General features: G+C 39.7%; 1 pseudogene; it reads left to right on the forward strand.

Annotated features, from left to right (window-relative positions):
* Positions 1-1,022: 1,022 nt before the first annotated feature.
* Positions 1,023-15,308, forward strand: LOC131597228 (uncharacterized; annotated as a pseudogene).
* The last annotated feature ends 479 nt before the right edge of the window (positions 15,309-15,787 follow it).

Raw genomic sequence — 15,787 nt, forward strand, 5'->3', positions numbered from 1 at the left:
TAAAAGTCGGTGGCGACTCTTGCTTACCGTACATTTCGATAAAAGTCAGTTCACCGTATTACAGAACTGGCGACTCTGCTGGGGATTTTCGATTAAAAAGAGGGGTTACCTTAAAAGTTTAGGATTCACTTAAAATGTTTTCTATTGTTTGCTTTGTTTGCTTTATTTTTGCAGGGCTGTTTTGGTTATTTTGCTGTGTGAAAGATCCTAACCAGGATCTGAGTACCTTAGGTAAATGGCATGAGATCAAGGAGACTGCACAGCGTATACTGATGTGGTTGATCTGGTGGCCATAGTTAGTGTGACACATTGGTTTGTCCTGGTGTTCCTTGGGATCCAACCTGAGGAAATGCTTGGCTGCCGCGTGGTGTCATTAAGCACTAATTTTCCCTTAGAACCTTAGTCGAACTTGACTTTGGCCTATTAGAACGTAGCGAGATAGCTGGCTTTGGTTCCGACTGAAGTTGGTTGATACTCGAAGCTACACTCATATGGACTGGACTTTCAGGACCTTTTCGATTGGCGATTCGATTTCCGAACTGAGATAAGCGCCTTCGAGAAAGGTCAATGATATGAGCTCCCTAGAACCCGATCTTTATATAGGACAGGTTTGAACCGACTAAACTTCAGGGGGAGGGTATGCACCTCTGGACTACATGCAAGCCTAACCTTAAGGCAAAATTGTGTGACTTGTTTGTGTTTGTTATCTACTTGACATCATGACATCATAAGCATCATAACATCATGACTAACCATTCGAGGACCAAAGAATTCATATTTGTTCTATTTTGTAGGTCATGGAGACTAGAAACACCATTCGAGTTAACTTTGTGAAGATACCTTCCGAGCTGAAAGAGTTGGTATTAGAGATTCCTGGAGGTTCCCGATTCACCGAAAGACATGGCCTCTTGCCCAGTTTGGTTACCTCTGGTTTTGATGAAGAGATGATGAGTGTACTATTTCAATTCTTCGATCCCGAGCATCATTATTTTACTTTTCTAGATTATCAATTGGTGCCTACTATGGAGGAGTTTTCTGACATACTTGGACTCTCTATCCGAGATCAGATCCCGTTCACTGGTTTGGAAGAAATTCCAAAATTGGAAGTTACCGCTTCTGCTTTACATCTTAAGAAGTCTGATATTGAAGGTCATTGGGAAACCAGAGGTGGAGTCAAAGGATTCCTCGCTAAGTTCTTATTCGGAAAAGCTCGCATGTTTTTGAAGTCCATGAGTTATCAAGCCTTCGAAGACATTTTAGCTTTACTCATTTATGGTTTAGTATTATTCCCTAATCCTGATCAGTTTATTGATGTGCATGCCATAAAGATATTTCTGACACGCAACCCAGTTCCTACTTTGCATGGAGACATCCCACACTCTCTTCACACTCGTACTATGAAGAAACGAGGGACTCTTATGTGTTGCATACCTTTGCTATCTAAGTGGTTTATTTTGCACTTTCCTCGCTCACTAATGAGGAACGACCAAAGGCTGAAATGGCATAAGTGGATAATGTCACTTTCTCATTCTAATATCCGTTGGCTTTCTTTATCCAAGGAGAATGTTACTATCATCGACCGCTGTGGACAATATCCCAATGTGCCTTTACTTGGCATACTAGGAGGTATTACTTATAATCCTTGCTTGGCATTGCGTCAGTTTGGTTACGCTTGAAGAGATGGTCCTCATCAGATGCTCATACAAGGGATTGTGTTTGATTATGAAGATGATGCTCAGAATCACCGACGGAAATTTATACGAGCATGGGATATGGTAAACAGAATTGATAGCAAGAGCTTGGGGCAAAGGAACTCCACTCCTCTAGGACTTTACCTCGGATGGGTGCACACTCGTGCTCAACGCCTCATCATGCCTTATCCATATGTCCTACCTGTGATAGTGGAACCTGATTGCGAGGAAAAAGTTCCTCAAGTTATTGCTCATCCAGACATGCCAACTGACATCGAAGAATTAAAGAGATCTTGGATTCAACTAAAGGAAGAAAGAGATACTTTTGAAGCTCAATTTCGCGCTAAAGAAAAGAAAGTATTAGAGCTCACAAAGCTACTTCATGCGGAGCAAGGCATCAACAACTTCATTGGTTCAAAAAGGAAGCGTCCATGGGAGACTTGAAGACTTTTGTTTTTATCTTATTCCTAGTTTTATGATTTTATTTTATTTCTAGTTTTACGCTTTCATTATTGTAAAGGAGAATAATAAAACAATTTATAATTTTTTTCCTTAAGCATTATTAATAAAGTTTCTTTTGTTTGGTTTTAAACAAATTTGAATTCCAAGGTCCTCGAAAAGATTGCATATGCATAAACATACCATTCATAAACATTACATCACAGGTTTTATAATGCAAATACCTCATCTTTCCGCTATTTATTTCAGTGAGAAAGATATGGTTCTTGAATAATCTGTGAAAAATCTCCAAGCTCAGAATGCTGAATTTCAAGCTTTGATCCTGAACTTGTCAAAAGGGCAAGATGAACTGAAATCCCTTCTGACTAAGAAGGAAAAGAAGACCAAGAAACCCAAAGGTGTTCTCAACCTGGGAAGAAGATTCAAAGGCCCTCTCAAAAAGCTTGAAGAAGCTGAAATTCCCAACTAAGAAGAAGAGGATGATGATGCTAGTATCAAGACCAACGCTGGAAGCAATGGAGGTTCTGCTAACCAAGAGGATGATGAGGGAGACTATTTTCATGAAGAAGACTATGCTGATGAGAAGTACAGGCTACTAGAAGAGCGTCTGAGAAACATGGAAATTCAGAAGGTACCTGGGCTGGATTTTGAAGAACTAGGGCTCATTCCTGGAGTCGTCATCCCTCCAAAATTCAAGACCCCAACTTTTGCTAAATATGATGGAGTTTCTTGCCCCAAGATGCATCTAAGATCATATGTGAGGAAGATCCAACCTCATACTGAAGACAAAAGACTGTGGATTCATTTCTTCCAAGAGAGTTTGTCTGGAACTCAACTAGAGTGGTATTATCAGCTGGAGAATGCCAATATCCGCACTTGGGAAGACATGGCTGCTGCTTTCTACAAGCAATATCAATACAATGCTGACCTTGCACCAACTCGCATGCAACTACAAAGCATGTCTATGGGACCTAAGGAAAGTTTCAAGGAGTATGCTCAAAAGTGGAGAGATTTAGCTGGAAGAGTCCAACCCTCGTTGACTGATAGGGAATTGGTGGACATGTTCATGGGCACACTAATTGGGTCGTTCTATAGTCACTAGCTGGGTAATTCCTCATCTGGTTTCACTGATCTCATACTGACTGGAGAACGTGTGGAGAGTGGTATTCGAAGTGGGAAGATTCAAGTAGGCACATCTTCTGGTACTACAAAGAAGCCCTATCATGGAAGAAACGAATCTAATGCCGTTCATAGTCAGAAGGGCCGTAATAAGAATGATCAGAACCAATCGGTTGGAGCTGTTCTCATCTCTACACCAACACCTCAACAAGCTCCTAGACAAGGGTATCAGCGTAGGCCAGACACACCTAAAAGGCAATTCACTAAAATCAACATGCCTTTATCTCAAGCTCTGCAACATCTGTTGAAGGCCAATCTGATCACCATAAGAGATCCTCCAAAGAACGTCACTACTACGTCTCCAAACTATGATCCTAATGCAAAATGTGTATACCACTCTAATTGCCCTGGACACACTGTTGATAATTGTTGGGCATTGAAAAATAAGATCCAAGACATGATAGATGCTGGTGAAATCGAGTTTGATCCGCCAGAGACTCCTAATGTCATCACTGCTCCTATGCCAAAGCATGACAAAACTGTTAACGCTATCATAGACACAGTTCACGTATATGATGTGAGAGATCTGTCAACACCTCTCCCTGACATCAAGAGAAAGCTGCTGTGAGCTAGTTTATTTCCAGGTTGCGACCCCGGTTGTTATTACTGCGCATCCCTACCTAATGGTTGTGAGAATCTGAAGAGAGGTATCCAAGGCTGGATGGATCGTGGCACTATCAGATTTGAGAAGATCCCTTCTATTGAGAATTTGTGCGAAGGTTTCTCCCATGGCTTGAAGATCGAAGATGTGTCTGTAATTTCAAAATCTCCGCTAAAGATCCCTACCAAGGCTCCTTTCAAAATTTCGGCTGAACCCCGCGTGGCTCCTATTATTATCACTAAACCTGGTCCAATGCCATATTCTTCTGACAAGGCTATCCCGTGGAACTATGGTGCCGAGGTCTATATTCAAGGAGTTAAGCAAGAACTCATAACTGACAAAGTTTCTGAAGACGCCAATCCTGACGTGATAATATTGCTGGAACTAGTAAGGTGACAAGAAGTGGAAGGGTGTTTTCTCCAGATATCTCTCCGAACACGGCTTCACCTGCTGTTATTATCACTCCAAATGCTGATACTCGAGGTAAAGAACCTGTCCAGACACCAGTTGAGACTGTTACTGAAAATTCATCTCCTGAAGAAGCAAATGAGTTTTTGAAGATCATCCGCAAGAGTGATTATGACATTGTTGAACACATGGGTGTCATACCCCAATTTTTGACCTAAGATACCACCTCATATCATAGCATATGCATCATTTGCATCTCTAACAAATTGCATAGCTTGTGTTTGCTACTTGTGCTCAGCATGGTTTAATCAAGAGATCACTCATCAGTGCAAGAAACAGTCAATTAGGGTTTTGTTCTCCCTTCATCTCAAATGAATCATCTTCATCTACAATCAATATTTGGTCCTCAGAGATTCATTTCAACAAGCTCAAAGGCTCTGGATCGGCTGAATTAGGGTTTTGACTGAAGACAACATACTCTTGACTTTTACTCAGAATTTGACATAATGACTTGGGACATGATATCAAGATCCCAAGTACATCATTTTGACCTAATCCATTGGCTCAGAACATCTCTTACACAAGGACTGATCAACAGTGAAATTTCAAGTCATCAGATTAGGGTTTTGAACTATTAGGGACTGAAATCAGGGATCACATTTGGGAAACCCTAAAAATCCCCAAGAAGTCAATCAAAGGTTTCAATCATCCTCAAATAATCCCTATGAAAACATCCAATGGAAATTGTGTCTCAATTCAAGATCCACAGTCATCAATTTCATCAGGTCGACAATTAGGGTTTTTTGACCTAATTCACTGAACAACTGCCTTTTTAATCAGGACATGGTGCCACAACTCAAACCATGGCTCAATATCCTCTAATGCCTCAATATTATCCATTCATACCATTCATTTGGTGAGGATAGCCTGTTTCATTTGAAATCTCCAGAAACGCGATTCGTCTGAAAAAGTCAACTGTACAAGATCACCATTGACTTTTGGGGAATTTTGGTCAACCATGACTTTTGAAGTTTTGAATCATCAATATATGATATATGAAGTCATTTGATCAAGAAAAATCAAGAAAATCAATCAAGAATCAAAAAGTCAAAAGTTTGACTTTCATACTTAGAAAATTTTCCAAGTGTTTTTCAATGGTTTTTTCCAAACTTTGGAAGGGAATAACTCAAAATTTCACCTACAAACTGAAAAAAACTTCCAACATTAAAGTTGTAGATTTTGATCCAATGAACAACTTTGTCACATATAAATTTTTTCCAAAAGATCAACCATTTAAGAGATATGGAGCTTCAAAGTTGGTATCTTTTGAAAACTTCACTTAAAACTTCATTTTCTTCAAAGTTCATGGATCTTTTTCACCCATTTCCTTAAAGGTCTTGAAGAAACTTTCAACTAGGGTTTTGAAGTGTGTAACATGAGCTTTCCAAAATGTCCAAGAGCATGAAAAAATATGGAGTGTAGCCATGGTTTTGAATTTTGACATTAGTGAACTTTTCACTTGAATTTTCACCATTTTTCACTAAGTTTCAAGACTACATGACCTATAATCCAAGCAATGATGCATAGAAGCAATAATTGAGAGATATTTTCTGGTTTAAGATCAGATAGGAAAGAGATAAGAAGCTTGGCCAAAATAACCATGGTTTAGTTACTTTAACCATTTGCATTTAATGTGAAAGATTCCACTTTATCCCTTAAGCCAAATCATCACTTCTTGAAGCAAGTTGCAAAGCTCTGAGTTCAGACTCTTTGGCCTATAAATAGAGGTCCTTACCTCATTCAAAATCACACCAAAATCTCACAATTATAGGTTTTCTCTCTTCTTTCTTGAATTGCAAGTTTCATGAGTTTCAAAGAGGTAGAAAACTCAACCTCTAAACCTTGCAAGTTCTGAGCAAAGTGATGCTCCCCACAAGCCACAAACATCAAATGTGATGTGTTTGATCCATCCACACACCCTAAAAACACCCAAAACTCAGATTCACTCTTCAACCTCCAAATATGGATAACCTTAGCCTTATCATGCCAAAATCAATTCCAGGCCAATTCTGCCCAAGTTAATCATCCAAACACATTCCATATACCATATATGAGCTATCCCAACCATCATCCATGATCTGAAACACCTCCATCTTCAAATTCGATTCATACTTGAAGCAACTGCAGATCGGGTGCCATGGCCATGCTCAGATGAATTTAGCTTGTTCCAGACATCCAGACACCTTCCATAATCATCATTGAAGCTATCCAGATCATCACAAAGCATCTGTAACACCTCCAGATCAGAATTCAATTCTCAGTTGGCCGTTTTTGAAGGTAAGCTCTCTTGAACTTCAAACTCCATCATACATACATCATGTTTCTGCATATGTATGGATCATTAGCCCTCAATCAATTGCAACTTATCATGCACATACACGATTTCAGATTGAAATTCAGAATTAGGGTTCTTCGTGTTCATCACGAAATTGATAGCCTTAGAGTGAAAATAAATGAAATTAAAGATCACCATCATGTTCCTCGTCCAAAACCAAGTGAGATAGACCCTTTACTTGATCAAAACAACACAGATTTGAAGAAATTCAAAAATCAGTTAGGGTTGTGTTCTTGGCGCGTTTTTTGTTTAGAAAATTCAAATAATTGTTTTAAAATATTATGTGTTGAACGTGTATCATAAACAAGCTGCACGCGCAGCTCAGTTGGTTGTTGTTTTGAGTGGTGAACCTCAGGGCGTGGGTTCAAGCCCTAGTAGAGACAAATTCAATTTTTTGCAACCTATTTTCTTTCATTTTTTAACAAACTTCATCTAATTAATTAACCATTCAAATCAACTCATTTTTTATTCATTTTTTACACACCTCTTATTTAATATACATATTTTATGAACACCAAAAAAATTCATCAAAAAATATTTATTTGATACATTTTTAATTAGGTTTAAAATGACATATTTTTAAGTGTTTTTAAATACTTTAAATATTGTTTTTATTTGATTTTTTCAAAACCTAATCACTTGTAAATATTTTTGTGATCAAACCCTAATCACTTAGGTCTTAATTAAGCATAAAATTTGTTTTTATATTAATTAAGTTGATTTCTTTCAAATTCAAACCATTTTAAAACAAGCGATCGCAATTCTTTTCAAAAACAATAAACCATCTCTTTCAAAGGAAACTATTGATTAAATCTTTTTAATTGATCAATTGATTTTCAAAGCGATGTGGGGCCTCTCGAATATTAGAGAGTATAAGACCCACTCCTTTTTCTTTTTATACAGTCTTTTTTTCAAACAAATCTTCAAACAGTTTTTCAAAAGCGAAACCTCGCGTTCTTTAACAAAACAATCAACCATGTTTTATAAAATAAAACATGGGCCTCCACGTAGGTATAAGTCCCATTCCTGTACATGAAATTAGGTATTTCATTGTACACACACCTTTTTTGTACATATCTCGATCAGTTAGATTTTTAACTTCGAATAACAAGTCAAAAATGAAGGTTTTCTTTAAATCTTCCCAAAAAAATACCATGGGCCTCCATGTAGGTATAAGTCCCAAGCCCTTTTGTGAATGCCTGTTTACATAGCTTTGAATAAATTCAAGTGGACCTCTCCTCGAGTATAAGTCCCGAGCCCCCGTGTATACAAATGGATCATGCTTACAGGTATATTTCCTTCATAAACTCCATTATATACACACACTTTGTCATATATATAATTGTTCATACCTGTTCATGTTTGTTCATACTTGTTCATGTTTGTTCATATGTGTGATATGTGTGCTTGTTCAACTTAGTACAACACTAGGTTCCCCATAGCCTCCTATTGGGCTTCGTGCAAAGAATCTCCCTAGTTTAGGTTAGGACATAGAGTATGGTTTCCCGGTGAAATCGCTCTAAGAGCTCAGACCAACTATACCATGCCTCCCCTTGGGCTTTGTACAAACGAGTGACCCTCCCATAGCCTCCTCTTGGGCTTACAATGCAAGGACCCTGGATTGTCCCTCCCATAGCCTCCTCTTGGGCTTACAATGCAAGGACCCTCGGATAGCCTCCTCTTGGGCTTCGTACAAGGACCCACGGGCTTCTTATAAGCATCCCCAATATCCAAATCAAATACCCTAGGAGATTAGACATTTATCATCTCTTGATAGGAGTATCTCTTCTATATCATCACAAACAATCAATCAATCAATCAATCAAATTTATCAAACTTTTTTGCCACAAGGCTGGCTAATCAATCAAACCTTTTTGCCACCATACTGGCTGATTAATCAAAGTTTTTGTCACAAGGCTGACTTCGTTGAAACTTTTGCCACGAGGCTGGCTGATTAATCAAAACTTTTTGTCACAAGGCTGACTTCATTGAAAGTTTTTTGCCACAAGGCTGGCTAAAAAGCATCTTTATCATTCTAAGCACCATAAGCGGCATGGCCCAGGGCTTATAATGAAAAGATTTTCAAACAAAAAATCAAACAGATGTATGTGATGATATAGATTAGATACATCGAACATTTAGATGACATTTGTCTCTTTTCCTTTGCTTCCACTAGCATAAGTGGGAACTACGATTGCTCTGACTTTCTCAACATCCCTTTGAGAATACGTAGGCACAAGGTCGTATCCTTGGCAAGCAAAACTTCTCCCTCAAACCACTCAAACCTTAGCACCCGTAGACCCGAGCTACAGATGCTCTGATTCCCTCTAAGGGATATGTATGCAGAGGATCGCGATGATCTTTGCGAGCATAATCAAACAAACACCTTAGGTCCCACCTATTTCACAACAGAACCTCCACCATAACATAGAATGAAACAAACACAAAAAAAAGCCTATAGAGTACTATAGATACGTTGGATGCTAATACCTTCCCTTCGTATAACCAACCCTCTTACCGAAGATCTCTCCCCCACTTTTAAGGTTATTGCAGCTTTTTTCCTTTTCCTACTTTGGAAATAATAAAAAGTTTGGTCGAAACAAAAGAAAAATCATTTTTTGAGCACTCGAGCCCAAAGAAGGCATCAGGTGTCTCATCCCGAAAAAGGACAACGATTTTTCGCCCGCGACAGAAAAATGGCGACTTCACTGGGGAATGATCTTTTTATTGTTTCCAAAGAAAGGGTTAATTTTAATTTTTGTGTTTGTTATTTCATTTTTGTTACATGTTTGGTTCTGTGGTTCTGTTACATCTGTGGTTCTGTTACAAGTGATACATTATGGACAAATCCTAACCCGGATTAAGTACACATAAGAATTAGGTGGAGGGTATAGTCATGTATGGCATACAAGGAGTCAGTCCTTAAAAAGTCAGCATGAGAATCCTTCCGCTCAGTGGAGGTTCCTTGTTTGTAGTATATGTTTAGCAAGTTAGTTGCGAAGACATTATTGCTTTCATTGAACTGTAGAAGCTGAGTTGGCTGTAGAACCCATAACCCATCCTGGCCTTATTAGGTTGTGGTGCAGAAACTATTCAGGTGTAGACTTGGAATAGTTGTCATGCGGAGAACCACACTCAGACGAGTTTTTCTTGAGAATATTGCTGGCTCACAAGTTCAGTTGTGCAAGCCGGTAATATCCGAAAGAAAAATGTAGACTCTGACGTATCAGTAGAACATGTTGTGAAGGTGATTAACCCCTAGTACTATCCCATGTTTGGTTCTCTGACCTCATGCTCGTGACGCTGGACCTTTGAACCTATGTGTACTATGTTTTGAATTACCATGTTTGTAGTACCATGTTTGCGTTACCATGTTTGCATCACCGTGTTTGCCTTACCATGTTTGTATATGTGGCATTCATGCATCCATGCATTCATACATTCATTAAAAATCCATCTTTTCCCATAAAAGCATGATTTTTCCAAAAAATTTTAGAGAATTTCCTTTGCAAACATTATAGGATTAAGTTATGGAAGGGGTAAAAAGGCATACCAAAAAGTATGATTTCAAGATGCCTAATGTGGAAAAGCTGAAAGAATTAGCATCTTCTGTACAAGATCCTTCTGATTTTAGGAAAAGCCATGGAAAGCTTTTGCCTATCTTGAACACTCATGTTGACGAAGGACTTCTCAAAACTCTGGTTCAGTTCTATGATCCCGTCTACCGGTGTTTCACCTTTCCAGACTATCAGTTGGTACCAACCTTGGAAGAATATGCCAATTTTTTGGGTATTCCTGTGTCTGACAAAATACCTTTCAATGGTTTGGAAGCCATTCCTAAGTCACCAGCCATTGCAGCGGGTATCCACTTGAAGAAATCCGAAATAGAAAGTAATTGGACTACCAAAGGAAACCTTCCGGGTTTGACTTCGCAGTTTCTAATAAAGAAAGCCTTTGATTTCATTGAAATTGGTAGCATGATAGCTTTTGAAGCTATACTAGCCTTGCTCATCTATGGGTTGGTTCTGTTTCCCAATGTCAACGACTTTGTTGATATCAACGCCATAAAGATCTTTCTGATTGGAAATCCTGTTCCGACTTTGCTTGGTGACACGTATTTCTCTATCCATCATAGGAATCGCCAAGGCGGTGGAATCATTGTATGTTGTGCACCTCTTTTGTACAAATGGATTGTTTCACAGTTACCTAAGTCCCCTACTTTCACGGAAAACCGAGAAGGTTTGCGTTGGCCTCAAAGACTTATGTCCCTTACTAATAATGATATCCATTGGTATACCTTGGCTCGCTGTGGTACAGAAACCATTGATAGTTGTGGAGAGTTCGCCAACGTACCCCTCATTGGTACACAAGGAGGAATTAACTACAATCCGGTCCTAGCCCGACGACAACTCGGGTATGCAAATTCAGCTAAACCCATTGGTCTCGCAGTGGAATGCTACTTTTACCGAGAAGGGGAGGATCCTAAAAGGTTGAAGACAAGAATGGTAAGAGCTTGGTACGACGTCCGAAGAAAAGAAAAAGGTGGGGAAAGAAACTGCATTGCTACAAACGCCTATACCTGTTGGCTGAAGAAAAGAGCAAGGGAGTTTCAAATGCCTTATGATTATGAAAAACCCATGTTCCCTGCGGTGTCTCAACTACCCAATGTTCCCATTAACACTATGGAGGAATACCAAGATATTTGAGCCAAAATGAGGTTAGAAAAAGACGCTTGGGAAGAAAAGTTTCGTAAAACTGATGAGGAAAATAGAAAATTGAAGAAAAGAGTGAAAGATCACGAAGAAACTCTTTATTATCAAGATGGTTGGCTCATGAGTAAAGATGAGAAGATCCGTCAGAAAGATGCTGCAATTAAGAGGTACATCAAAGAAAGCAAGAGAAATCTTGAAGCCTCAACAAGCAACGCTCCGATACCTGACAAGTGGAAGAATGTTGTTGACAAACTGAGGGCTGAAAAGGCCGAATTGAAAGCTCACTATGGGAAAGAAATCCTGAGGCTCAAGCTGCACAACGCATTTGGTTCTTCGTCTGATGAGGATGCTTAGGATTTGTTTAGTTTTTTTTTTATCATTTGCTTCTGTAAGGAGCTACGCTCCAATGTTGTAACATTTCCCATTATTGCAATAAAAAAATAATAATAAAAGAACAGTTTGTGTTCAAATGTTTGCAAGAAAATAATCTTTAAAATAATTGGAAAAATCATAAATTTATTTTTGCATACATCATTCTGCATATCGAGTCTGTTGTCTAGAGTCTTATCTTTTGGATCTTTCTCCAATAGATCGTCAAGCTGTCGCGTCTCAAAGTTTCTCGATCGCGCTCGCAATCAGATCACAGATACAATACTCATTCAAGCAGAAGAAGAGTAATGGAACACTCTGAACAAGAGAATATTGAGCTCCGTGGTACGGTGACCACCCTTCAGGAAAAGTTGGAAAGTCTCACTACTCTGGTTGACTCCTTAATGGCCGCACAGAATCAGCCGCCGCCGCCCAACAGTCAAGCAACGGTAACATCTGAAGTCACTACTCCGGTTTCTACAGTTGCATTCAGCATTCCATCTTTCTCTATGCCGGAAGGTTGGGGCACGCCTTTTAGCTTTGGTGCAGGTTTCCGCCATAATTTCTCTAGGGTTCAAACATCCACAACTGAAGCGCCTGCTGCACAAAGTTCGCAGTTTACTCCAAATCAGGGGGTAACTTTTTCCCAAATCACTATGGCACTTTCTCAACCCACTATGACAGTTCCGACCCCTACGGTTCACACTGTTCCTTATGATGGCAATTAGATTTATCATGATCAAGGTGATAGCACAAATCAGCGTAACCTTGTGGAAGATCTCCAAGAGCAGTTCAACAAGATTCAGCTGGAAGTCAAAGTTATTCGTGGCAAAGATTTGTTTGGAAAGAATGCCCAGGAGCTATGTTTGGTTCCTAGTGTACAAATACCAGCTAAATTCAAGGTCCCTGACTTTGAGAAGTACAAAGGTAGTTCTTGTCCACAAAGCCATCTCGTGATGTATGCCCGGAAGATGTCTACTTATGCAGATAATCATCAGTTGCTTATCCATTACTTTCAAGACAGTTTGACTGGTGCCGCACTGAAGTGGTACACAGGCTTGGATAGCACTAATATTCGGACTTTCAACGACCTAGGTGAGGCCTTTGTCTGACAATACAAATACAACTCGGATATGGCTCCAGACAGAGATCAGCTTCGATCCATGGCTCAGAAAGACCATGAAGCTTTCAAAGAATATGCCCAACGATGGAGAGAAACTGCTGCTCAGATTAATCCACCTTTAAAAGAGAAAGAGATGACAAAGATCTTCTTGAATACTCTCAGTCCGTTTTATTATGAACGCATGATTGCTAGTGCTCCAAGTGATTTCACTGAAATGGTAAACATGGGGATGCGTCTAGAAGAAGGAGTCCGAACCGGACGTCTAACTAAAGAAGGTGGATCTTCAAGCGGAACCAAAAAGTTTGGAAGTGGTTTCCCAAAGAAGAAAGAACAAAGTGTTGACATGGTATCCCAAGGAAAGCCAAGAGGAAATGTCAATCGTCAACGACAGGTAGCTGCTATCGCACCAGCCGTTAATACAACACCGAATCCGGGTTTTACTCCGCAGTTTCAACAACAACAGCCTCGACAACAGGCTCAGCAGTTCAACAATAATCAGAATCGTGTACAAAGAGCTCCACAATTTGATCCGATTCTAATGACCTACACAGAGTTGTATCCTGCTTTGATTGAAAGAGGTCTTGTTCAAACAAAAGCACCACCACCAGTACCTGAGAAACTCCCGTGGTGGTACAAAGCTGAGGTCTCATGCCCTTATCATCAAGGAGCGCCTGGCCATGATCTCGAGCATTGCATAGCTTTGAAACATGAAGTTCAGAGGTTGGTTATATCTAATCTCCTCTCTTTCAGAAATTTGAATCCAAATGTGCAAGCAAATCCGCTGCCCAATCATGGAGGGCATGTTGTAAACATGGTGTACGGATGTCCTGGTCCATACCGAGTCTATAATATCAACTTCTCAAGAGCAAATTTGGTACAAATGCACGCTACTCTCTGTCGAGGGCCGAGTTTTCGCCAGCATCACTACGGTTCCTGCAGTATATGTTGTGTAGATCCTCACGGATGTTCGATTGTGAGAAGAGATCTCCAAGTTCTGTTGGATAATGGTACTATTCAGATCTACAGAAATAGGAATGAAAATGAAGTTAACATGATAGGATGTTATCCGCATGAGCTTTTAGTCTCAGACATCAACTCGGAAATGCCTAAAGTTAACGTCATCGTTCCTCATTTCAACATGCCTAAGCGCATAGAAGTTACTTACAACAAGCCGAAGGTTCCTGTTGCTCCTTTGATCATTTGTCTACCTGGACCTGTTCCTTATGACTCTGACAAGGCAGTTCCATACAACTACAATGCAACAATGATAAAGAATGGGCAAGAAGTTCCTTTACCTACTCTTTCATCTGTCGTAAACATCGCTGATGTGAGTCGAGTAACAAGAAGTGGACGTGTGTATACTCCACTACCTTCAAAGCAGCCTGTTGCTCCGACAACCGGACAAAAACCTATCAATACACCAGTAAGGAATCCTGTGGAAACTCCTGTCAGTAACACAAACACTGATGTTGGCCAATCCAGTGGAACCAATGTCAATCCTGACTTTGACAAAATTTTGAAACTTATCAAAAGAAGTGAATACAAGATTGTGGATCAGCTTATGCAGACTCCTTCAAAAATCTCAATACTTTCATTGCTTTTAAACTCTGAAGCACACAGGGAAGCCCTGATGAGAGTCTTGGATCAAGCTTTTGTTGATCATGATGTGACTATTGATCACTTTGATGGGATAATAACCAACATAACAGCCTGCAACAATTTAAGCTTCTGTGATGAAGAACTCCCCGAGGAAGGCAGAAATCACAATCTTGCTTTGCACATTTCTATGAACTGTCAGTCAGATTCTTTGTCCAATGTGTTGGTAGACACCGGATCTTCCTTGAATGTTATGCCAAAGACGACTCTTGCTCGCTTATCTTACCAAGGAATGCCTATGAAGTTCAGTGGTGTAGTAGTCAAAGCATTTGATGGATCGCGAAAATCTGTTATCGGCGAAGTCAACCTTCCCATGACAATTGGTCCACATACATTTCAAATCACCTTCCAGGTCATGGACATTCAAGCTGCTTATAGCTGTCTATTAGGACGACCATGGATCCATGAAGCAGGGGCAGTAACTTCTACGCTCCATCAAAAGTTAAAATTTGTAACAAATGGAAAATTGGTAACGATAAGTGGAGAACAAGCCTTGATGGTGAGTCATTTATCCAATTTCTCTTTCATTGGTGCTGATGATGTGGAAGGAACTCAGTTCCAAGGTCTCTCTTTAGAAGACGAATCTTCCAAAAAGAAAGCGTCAATCTCTTCTTACAAAGAGGCGGTAAAAGTAGTGAAAGATGGAACTACCACTAGCTGGGGGCAAGTTGTGATTCCTACCAAGAATGAAACTAGAGCAGGTCTCGGATGTTCACCAACATTCTCAAACTGCACTAAGAAGGATGAAACCCTTCGTCCGATCAAAGAAACATTCATTAGTGGAGGATTCCTTAATCCGATTCCTCAAGAGGTTAATGTCCTTATTGAAGAATGCAACGAAGAAGGTCTACCTGATACTGAAGAAGAATGGAAATGTTATCTCAATGACTCAGGATACATATCTCAGGAAGAACCATATCCTCCGTCTGAGAAATCCAAAGGCAACGAAACTGAGCCTGTTCCTACAGAGGTCTGGGACACCTTAGGACAACCTAGTGGAAAATTTGATTATATGGTGAAATATACTGCACCTGAAAGTTCAAAGATTGCCATTGAAGATATCCAACCAACTGGATGGGGAGATTCCTTTGAATATAATAGTCAACCAGAAGAGGCTTATCAGCCTTGTCAATTTTCTCAGCAGCCTGAAATTACTGAAGATTTCGGATTCAATGCATCTGCCAAGGTTCATAA

Source organism: Vicia villosa, linkage group LG4 (assembly GCF_029867415.1).
Source record: "Vicia villosa cultivar HV-30 ecotype Madison, WI linkage group LG4, Vvil1.0, whole genome shotgun sequence".
Classification (NCBI taxonomy): domain Eukaryota; kingdom Viridiplantae; phylum Streptophyta; class Magnoliopsida; order Fabales; family Fabaceae; genus Vicia; species Vicia villosa.